The sequence below is a fragment of the Condylura cristata genome, unplaced genomic scaffold (assembly GCF_000260355.1).
Source record: "Condylura cristata isolate star-nosed mole 26May11 unplaced genomic scaffold, ConCri1.0 scaffold00029, whole genome shotgun sequence".
Taxonomy (NCBI): Eukaryota; Metazoa; Chordata; class Mammalia; order Eulipotyphla; family Talpidae; genus Condylura; species Condylura cristata.
This window is the reverse complement of record NW_004567130.1, coordinates 10,178,103-10,188,667: the sequence shown is the minus strand read 5'-3', so window position 1 is coordinate 10,188,667 and position 10,565 is coordinate 10,178,103.

The following is a 10,565-nucleotide window of genomic DNA, read 5'->3' as shown; positions in this document are numbered from 1 at the left end:
AACTGGCATTACACAACATAAACACAAATGGTAAAATTCATGCCAACAATGCAAAAGTTTATTTTCTCTTTCCTTTGAATGAAATTAGCAAGTGAAAAACACTGACAAGTCAAAACAGAGACTGCAGGAGAAGGTTTGGTTTGTTCCTTACTACTTTCAACAGCTCCTTCCCCCTGCCTTTTGGACAAGGGGTCCTCCAAATTCTATAATTGGCCCTGGGGGGGCAAGCAAGAGAGAAATTCTGGGGTCCCTGCTTGGGAGTGGGACTGCAGGAGGTAAAAGTAGAGGAAAAGTTGTGCCCGGCAGTCAAAGTGGCTGGGTTCACCCTAACACATTGTAATCACAGCAACGTGCTGAACATGGTTCAAGCTGATGCTCAACTTTTTTTTCTTTGTTTTTGTCCAGTCTACTGTGAGTCTTAAAAGTGTGTTCTAAAGATCATAAGAGAAACAGAATCTTCCCGGAAGCAATGGCAGCTCGTGGGTGGTTCTGAGGCCATTTCTAGGAAGGCGGTAAGTGGTCTCACAGACAGGAGGAGACCCATGCCCAGTGACTCAGCTGGTAAACAGAAGACTGGGGACCTGTACCCCGCCAGTCAGCCTCCAGCACTGACTGTGTCCCCTGGTGTCTTTAGCAAAGCCATTAATAACAAGACAAGCCAAGGCAGATACAGGGAAATATCACAAGGGTGTCTGGCCCAGATTTGACGCTGTAATGACAGGCCTCTGCTGCTGCTTGGGAAATCCCAACCGGATATTAATTTCACCAGTGTCAATGGCCTTCATAATATTTTCGCCTTAAAACATGATGATTCGGAGTAAGGAGATCAAGTACATTATTAGTTCCTGTGATCTCAACTCTCAGATGAATTCATGCAATTTAGTGCGTTCTAATGCAGTCAGATGGAAATTCCAAAGCAAGCTGTTTTGGAGATAACAGACTTCTAAATAAGCTTGGGTGATATAAATACAATGTTAGGGATGGGGTGGGTGGGCAGGATCTATTGAGCAGCGATGTCATCGGTCACCTGCACATCAGGGCCTGGCACAATGTCTAACTCTAGGTAGGTGCTCAACAGGCTGCCCAAATTGAGTGAGCCAGTGTGCACCAAGGTGCACTAAGGTTTCTAAACGTAGTGACCTTAAATAGAAAAGACACACCCTTTTTCTGGGGCGTTAATGGAACACCTTGAAGCCAGCTTAGCAGCCCTTAAGCAAGCATGATGTCATTTGTCCAAAGAGCTCTCATCCTGGGAGGTTCCACCCAGTTTGTCACAGTCCATATTTTCTGAGAATTGCCCTCTCTCTGGGTGTGGGGTCAGAGCAGCCATTTGTTAGGACAGGACCCCTCTCCTCCTCCTGGTCACAGGAGATGGCGCAGGGTGGCTCATCCCATTCTTTCTGCAAGGGATTCGGCACTGGGTCTCAGCAGGTCTGATAAGTTTCTAGAGTAGCTAGAATGGGAAACAACAAAGTTTGAGGTCCATACTGTAGCCATCTTCTGGAAAGACAGAAAAGCCAATCTTAGAAGGTGAGGATGTTCATGGGAAAGAAGAAACGAGGGCTGGACCCTGGCAGCTGCGTTTGTAACATGAGATTTTGCCTTCGACAACAGCTGATTGCATTGGAGGGGCAGCCAGTCAGTGTCAGTTCAGTTAGTCCTTCCCCCAGGTCTTTGGTGAGAATTGCAGTCTGTGTGGTTGGAACTACACAAGTGACACTGGGAGTCTGGGGAACAGACCTGTCCCATCCAGACCAAAGAAGTAGAGAGGCAGGTCCGCAGCCTGAGAAAAGCAATTTGGATCCGATTCCCAGAGTGTTCTCCTGGGACCACTGGTATTCCTGTTTGGTTTCAGGACACACCCTCTGTCTTTTAAATAAAGACCTCATTTATTTACAGAGCTTGATCTGACTTTGTTATCTGCAACTGGAAGAACTGTAATTGATTTTCCAGACTCTGGATACCCCATAACTTTTGAGTGAGATGTGATTGTGTTCCTCTGATAAATTCATACTCTGGTCATTCAAGCTAGTTTAACTGATTGCTTCCAAAGTCTTTGATTAGAACATGTGTGTATGGATGATGGCTGGGTAGAGATTTGCCCATCTGTACGTGGAAGTCATCAGTGGATCAAGCTCCCTGTCCATTCAAACTGTTGCTTCATGTGTTTGTTTATAACTGGTCTCTCTCTCTCTCTCTGATTCACTTATTTAGGCAAACATAAATAAGCATGTATGGGGTACAGGCCGGAGGTGCAGGGGTGGTGAGAGTATTCACGAGAGATAGAGTAGGGAGCAGAACAGGCAGACTGAGAGAATACACTGCTAAGGAGAGCAGGAGGTGGGTCAGGAGAGGTCTGCCGCGCCATGCGGGTCACCTCCGGGGCAGGGATCAAACTCACGCTGAAGTGGCTATGGCTAACTCCACAGTGCTGCACTTTAACCCACTGTGCCAACAGAGAGGCCCCTGGTTTCTGTCTCTTGCACAATCTGTATTATTTTTAACATATATATACACACACACATACATATATAAACACATATATTTAACATTTTATATATACACACACACACACACACACATTATTCTTCATTTTGTATATTTTTCTTCTTGGTTGTGATGGGTGAAGTGGACTTTCCACCACCACTTCACCCATGTGCTGTCACCATAGTTCCATATGCTCTTCTCACCCCCATTTTGATCCTGTTCCCATCTCCTCCCCCATAAAATGTCTCTGGTTTATAGTTGTTGGTTGATGTTCATATTTACTTTATTATAATTAGTGTATATGTATGTATGTATTTCTGATCCCTTATACTCCTGCTATGAGTGAAACCATCCAGTATTTTTCTTTTTCTGGCTTATTTCACTAAGCATGATCTTTTCCAGCTCCATCCATGTTGCTGCAAATGGATGCTGAGTAATATTCCATTGATTGCTTTTGATTGCTGAGTAATATTCCATTGTGTATTTGTACCACATCTTTTTGACCTAGTCATCTAGTCTTGCAGAATCTTTTGATGCCCTGGGAACAAGACCAGGAGATGTAGAAAATAACTCAGGAGATGTCAGTCTCAGGATCATAGACCTGGGACACAGAAAGAACTGAGTCACAGAGGTCTAAGTGAGGGACTGAACTCAAGGCTTCAGTGTCAATCTTCATTTTTCCAGGGTTTTTATTTCCATCTTCTCAGCATTAAACAACACAGAAGGCATCCTAGACACGACCTAAATTTAATATTTCACCATAGACCTTATTTTGACCTTTTGTACAGATGATGGCCTAGGGAGAACCAAAAGAGTTTGCTCAAGGTTCATCCTGACGGTCTTGCTGATGGTCATGTAAACTTGAGGCCCGTTTTTGGGCCCGTTTTTATACGAGTGAGCTCAGCACTCAGGTCACAGTGACCCACCATATTCCACAGGTGTAACTGGCTGTGACTGTGTTGTTTCTCTACATCCCCCCCTTTCTTTTTAATATTTGTTTATATTTTGTTTATGTTCCTGAAAATTCAATCTTCTTTTGAGGCATCAGTATCATACAGTGAAACACAAAACACAGATAAGCAAAACAAAAGCCCACTTCCCAAACTATGAGTGATACTTTGTACAAAAGCTTTGGAGTCTAAACCTTGAAGTGCATCAGCAAAAAGGTCAATCAGTTGTAAGAAACACCCCGGAGGTGTTGAAAAGTCTCAAAATTGTGGTTAAGTTGTCCCCAGGAAGCCAGAGTGACCAGGGGGGCCACAGTCACGGTGGCGTCTATGCTTTGTTTTGATCTGTAGGGCTGCCACCTCATGCACTGAAAACTCGGGAGCTGTTATCTCTTTCTTGAGCTTCTTTGGCAATTTGGAGTTGTGACCCACCGCAATCCCGGGTCCTGCATTTCTGAAGAGGAGTCCATATTGTTTCACTGGATCCACTGGAATGATACAAGCATAACATTTCCCACGGGCAATTAAAATCCCGGGCTTCCATTTATTATTATCCTCTTGCCACCAAACAGTTTCCTAGAGTATTCCTTTGTCAAAATGAGGAGAAAGTTTTTCTCCTCTGGTGAGCCAGGGCTCACCATGTGGCAAATTTAAAAAGTTTAAAGTACATAAAGACATGTGTAGTAAGTCTCTGTAATCTGCGCCCCTATTATAATTTCCCTTTTTGGTTTGAATAATCTTGGAAAGCTGTCGTTTCAATGTACCGTGGGATTTTAGGGGAGACCAGTAATATGACGAATTTGCCAGTCCAGGCAGAAATTGTTAAACTTAGAGCTAGTGGAAGCAGGTCCATTGTCTGTCTGAAGGTTGGTAGGCATGTCTTGAGGGAAGAAGGTGAATTATTACATGAGCAGTTCTTTTCTCCGGAAGCAGTTGTAGCCCAAATCAAACCAAAACAGGTATCAGAGATGCATGAATAGATCCCAGTGATCCAAAAGGTGGAAATGAGTGACATCATCTGCCAAATGGAATTGGGTGTTACACCATGATGGTTTATACCCCTTAGAGTTTGAGTCAGGTATAGGGTTGGCAAATGGAACGTGACCGAACAATTTGGTGGGTTTATCGCAGGAGAATTTTACATTTAATATGTAACCTAGCTGCGTCTATATGTAGGCAACTGTGTTCATCTAAGGGTGAAGAGAAAACTGGGTTAGCCAGAAGGTCAGCTTTAGCATTGGCAGCCTGAAGTGGACCTGGCAACGTTGTATGAGCTCCAATAGGAGTGATGCATATGGAGGAAGTCTAAGAAGGGAATATATTCTGTAATGTGGAAAAAAGTGGTTTCAGTTGTGAAGGAGTGGAAGAAATGAGCCCAGTTTGAAAAGAAGGCAACAAGTTTACAGCATAAGCCGAGTGGAAGCAATGTTGAGAGAACCTGTCAGCCTTGTAGTAATTCTCTGAGTGCTGTGAACACCTGTTGGGCAGAAGAGTGCATCATAGGAAGAGAAAGAGACAAACCTGAATAGAAAGAGACAAACCTGGCCCGTGGATGCCTGCTTTACCAGTAAAATAGGTGGGTGCAACAGGAATGGGATTCTGTTTAACAATATCATCAACCACCCACTGGGTGTGTTTTAGAAAGCCCCACAATTTTCCAGCTGGATAATGACATCCAATTTTACCTACATAATCTGCAATGGCTCTTTGAAGGGAGGTAGAAAAAGAGAGAATATCTGAAAATTGACGTTTGGTCAAAGGAAGTACAATAAAGCAGGATCACATTCAAAGGTTTATAGAGCTCTTCTACGTCCTTGATAGATGAGCTGGGCTATGAGGTCAATGTATGGGGTGATGGATCTATTAGTCTTATGTTTTAAAAATACCCATTCAATGGGTGAGTTATTTTGTGCAATGATGCCAGTTGGTGACAGAGGACTGGGCAGAACAAGATAAAGCAAAGGTAAGGCTGGATCATATCATGAAAGGAACAAATTTTTAATCCTCTGTTCCACTAATGCTTGTAACACTTGTAGGCTTCTGAGGTTAGCGGTGGGGGGGGGGGTGTAATCAAGCCCAGGGTCTCCAGAAGGTATGTTGAAGAGCTGTGTCAGTTGATGGATGGGTACACCCAACAAAGGGTGAGCCAGTTAGTGGCTCTTAGTGGTTTTTGGAAGTCATTTAAAGTTTTTAAATTATTTATTCTAATCGGCAGAGATTGTGGTTTTACAGTGAATCAGTCTACTAAGATTCCTAAGTAGTGGAACAGGGTGGTGGGACAGAGTGATAAGAGTGAGGATGTTTGGCCTGATGAAGTTGGTTGCTCCAAGTTTGTGTGTATCCCCCATTGTGTGTCGGGGACTGGGGCTGGCCCCTGCTCTCGTTTCCTGGAAGAGCATTGCCATCTTTGTCAAATTTAGATCTGCACTCCCTCGCCCAATGAAGACCTTTTCTGCATTTTGAGCAAATTCCTGGTGCTTAATTTTTACTGAGAAAAATACTCTGTGGGCCACTTCGACAGTCCTTCTTAAAGGGACCGGGCTTGCCACAGTTGAAACATTTTTGTTTTGAATCTTTTGAATAGAGTACAATTCAGCCTCGATTGTTCTTGCTCTGTGAGAAATAGTGCCTATATTTTAACAGAGCCTAAGGTAATCCAACACTCCTCCACTTTCTTCATGGGGGCAGGGTATGGTTGACAATCTTCATTAGCATTTTCAGACAGGAGAGGTGTGCAGGCCATGTGGGTCACCTCCGGGACCAGGGATGGAACTCATGCTGCAATGGCTGTGGTAGCTTCATAGTGCTGTGCTTTTACCCGTTGTGCCACCAGGGAGGGCCCATTTGCGTCCTTTTTTTAAAGCTTTGACGTTATTTTTTGCACGCACCCAGTTATCATCAATACAGGTGCCCTCATCAGGGAATCAGGGATGACATTCTACCATGTCTAAACAACGCGCTATTCTCTATTTGGACACTTATGCCCCATTTTCGTGCAGCAGATGGTGAATAACAGAAACAAAGGTGGCAGCACGAGTGACAGATTACCATATTAAAAACACCTCGTAGAAATTCCTACTTACATCCTTCTGTAGGGTTCTTGTCTGCTGTCATCTGAGTCGCCTTCAGGTCCCTGTCCGGGCACCACTTGTCGATCTCAGGGATGGCAGACCTGGGACGCAGAAAGAACTGAGTCACAGAGGTCTAAGTGAGGGACTGAGCTCCAGGCTTCAGTGCCAATCTTCATTTTCCCAGGATTTTTATTTCCATCTTCTCAGCATTAAACAACACAGAAGGCATTCTAGACACGACCTAAATTTAACATTTCACCATAGACCTTATTTTGACCTTTTGCTAATTATCTGTGAAAACTGTATGTGGCACTGACTCATGCAGGTGGTGCTGGTAGTTCAGGCAGTTATACATGATCACATTAAGGCAGACATTGTAAAGGTAAGGATCAAAGTAATACATTATGAGGTTTGGGGAGAAACATTAACTACCTCTGCCCACACTAGGAAGATATTCCTTGTGTCCAGCTGATGGGTTTAGGGAGAACCAAAAGAGTTTGCTCAAGGTTCATCCTGGGAGGTCTGGCTGATGGTCACACAACCTCGAGGCCCATTTTTGGGTCCTGTTTGCGCAAGTGAGTTCAGCGCTCAGGTCACAGTGACCTGTCATATTTCACAGTGCACCTGGCTGTGACACTATTGTTTCTCCACAGGGAGAGGGGGCCCCCTCACAGAAGCCGAAAAGGGGCTTGGGAGGATCAGCTTTGGCTTCAGACTTCGGGTAAACCTTAGATTCACTTCAAATGTCTAAAATGCGAATAATATTCTTCACTTTACTGCTCCACCCAGAATTGCTCCACAACTATGAGAATATGAGATTCAACAATGTAAAAGACTGTTATTTTATAAGGATTATGAAATAAATATATACATAGTTGTATAAAAAATTCCAAAAAGATCAACTAACATGAAAAGGGACATAGAAAAATAATTTGCCTACAAATCTTCATCCCAGTAAATGCCAGTGGACAGATTTTATTGCATGTCCATAAATCTCCTTTCCATGTATACGCCCTTTTTTTCCTGACAAAATTAGGGTCCTACTGTTTTGGATGAAGTAGGACTTCTACTCTTTTGGTTCAACAGTTTGTGACTATTTTCCCAAATCCTTTCTCCTTTTCTTTTAATGGCTGCATAGTACTTGATTCCAGGGGTGAATCTTAATTTCCACAACCACCCCCCACCCCTTTATTGAAGGACTCTAGGCTGAATGGACACTGTGGCCATTTAATAGTGGGAGAGGACAAAGATTCTGGGTTAAAGGCAAGAGGTCAAGAAAGACTTCATTCCACCTGCATATTGATTGTGTTTGTGAATGTATTGCCTATTCAGATGAATAGATAAAGTTTTCAGAAAGGAGCTGAAATCTGAGCTGACTGCTGAAAAACAAATAGGATTTTTTTAGAAGAGAAAAATGTGGGCAGGGGGAATCCTAAAAGGAGAGCACAGGAAAGGTGTAGCAGCAAAAAACAGAAGTAGCTTATGGAACAGCTTTATCTATCAAGGGAAAGCCTGCTGTCAGGAGCTGGCAAAAGAGAAAGTCAGGAGTTCAACCCAGGGGCTCAGCAGAAACCAGTGCCCCTTTTGCATGGCCTAAGTCCTTCTGGATTGGGGGCTGATGGTTTCCACTCTAGGTCTGTAAGACAGACAAATTAGCTTGATTCAGGCTTACTTCCTATAATTCAAGTTCTGATTAGCCACAAATTATCAGCCACCTTGAGTCTGGGGATCAGTTAAATCTGCCCAGGGTAGAAAATTGTGCAGAGGTGTGTAGGAACTTCTAAGAAAGCTCTCTATGTTCTTGGAGGCTATGGGGACTTGTGCCAAGACCCAGGCCCCATTTTAGAGCTCTTCTGTGTACGGACACTGCCTGCAGGTTCAAAGCATTTGACCTCACAGTCCAAGGTCATCTGTAACAGTCTACTGGCAGAGAAAGACCCACCCAGGAATAATTTCCAGGCACGTGAATGGCAAGCTGTGAGTCTGAGGCTCCTGGAATAATAAACTGGGAATTAGGAGCACATTCCACTTCAGTGACCTGTTCTATCAGGTCTGCAAAACATTTGTGGAAAACATGGAGGAGTTCCAAGATTTCTAAATTCTTCTGAAAAATAGGAAAACTTTGTGAGGGGGAAGGCTGTCCTGAGGTACTCTACAGATACAGGTTTTGTGGACTCCACCCCCACCCCATGCACTGGAACTACAAATCCCATCAGCATCAAAGAGGAGCACGCTGGGACCTGAGGGCAGAGTTAAGCAGCCAGGTTTGGATATAAAACCAGACATGGGGCTTCTTGGCCTCCTGGCTTGTGGCCTGGCTCTCAGCTCTTCACCAATTTTCAGTATATTATTGGGGTTCCAGGTCAGCAGAACTAGTAGGACGCATTAATCAACTTACCTCATTCTATCTCTTTCCCAGAGTTATTCATTTCCCTTTTCTCTTGTAAATAATCCCATTATTAACCATTTTGAGTGTGCCTGCAGTTGAATCTTAAACACACAGGTGAAGACCCACAGTCAAGCAACCTAATTCACACTGAGTAGTCTTGTAACAACTTCACAATACTAGGCCCACATTTCCTCAGTGGCTGAACTCTGGCTGTCCCCCTTGGTGTGATACCTCCCTTCTGCCTGGAGCTTCTACTCAGCCCAGATATTTCACCAGGTTACCCTGAGCCCTACAGGCACATGAACTTGAGACCCTTCACCTAGGTCACCCCCTTGTTTTATAGGTAAGAGAACCGAATTCTTGAGAGGAAGGGACTTACCTAAGGTCACCAAGACTGGAAACTTCAGTTGGTTTCCAAGGTCTAATTTCCAGTCCTGTGTTTATTTGGGAGCAAAAGCCACACACCAGAAAACCAGGAATCTTCCTACCTGACATGTATGTCATAGGTTGCTGAATATTAGGGGTCTCATACAGAATTGAATTGAAGCTCCAGAAACTCACCTGACCTACCACGCCCATTCTCCCTTTTACCTGTTCTTCCTACCTAAGCCAGGTTTGGGAATTACCTGGCATTGGAATATAATACATTTCTCGCTCCGAGAGGATCAGCTGCCAGAAAAGAAATCCCCTGGGGCCTTTCTTCCTTACCCCTCAGAATTTGGCTTCCTGGAAGAAGCATGCCCTGATCCCCCAGGCAAGGTTCTGTCATCATATGAGTTCTAGTCCATGGGCTTCGCTCATCACTGCATTTCATACTGAATTGCAAACAATAACATAGCTTTGATGAAGCAATTACAATGTGAATAGTGATATTATCACCAAACTCTGTAAGAATCCCTTAGACTCCAGGGAGTAAATTTCCACCAAATCTCATAGCTGAAAGTTAAGTTCAGACCTCCTTGCTGCTAAGAAGCTGATAGCACTTTGTAGGGCCTCCCTGGTGGGACAAAGAGTTTAGTATCAGCAAAGAGTTAAGTGCCACAGCCACTGTAGCACCATTTCAATCCCCCCAGCCAGGGAGCTGACCCACATGGCACAGCAGACCTCTCCTGTCTCGCCCACTGCTCCCCTCAGCAGTGTATTTCAGTCACTCCACCTGTTCTGCTCCCTATTCTGTCTGGTGAATCCTCTCGCTCCCCACTCCTCTGGCTGGGGCCCATTTCCCATTTCTTGTATGCATAAATAAGTACATCTTAAAAAAAAAAAAAAAAAAAAGAAGGACCCCCCTGGTGGCTCAGAGGTTAAAGACAGCACTAACAAGTTATCACCAGCCACTTCAACATGAGTATGATCCCCAGCCAGGGAGCTGACTCACACGGCACAGCAGACCTCTCCTGTCTTGCCAGCAGTGCATTTCCGTAGATCTGCCTGTTCTGCTTCCTACTATCTCTGATGAGTCCTCTCACCAACCCCTGCACCTCTGGCCTACACCTCAGTTCTTGTACACAAAAATAAATAAATCTTAAATACACACACACACACACACACAAAGTCGTTGGTACTTTCTGTACCTCGGTTTCTAAAATTAGGTTTTCTTTTTTTTTTTTAAGATTTATTTATTTGTTCATACAGAACTGGGGTACAGGCCAGAGGCTCAGGGGCGGTGAGAGG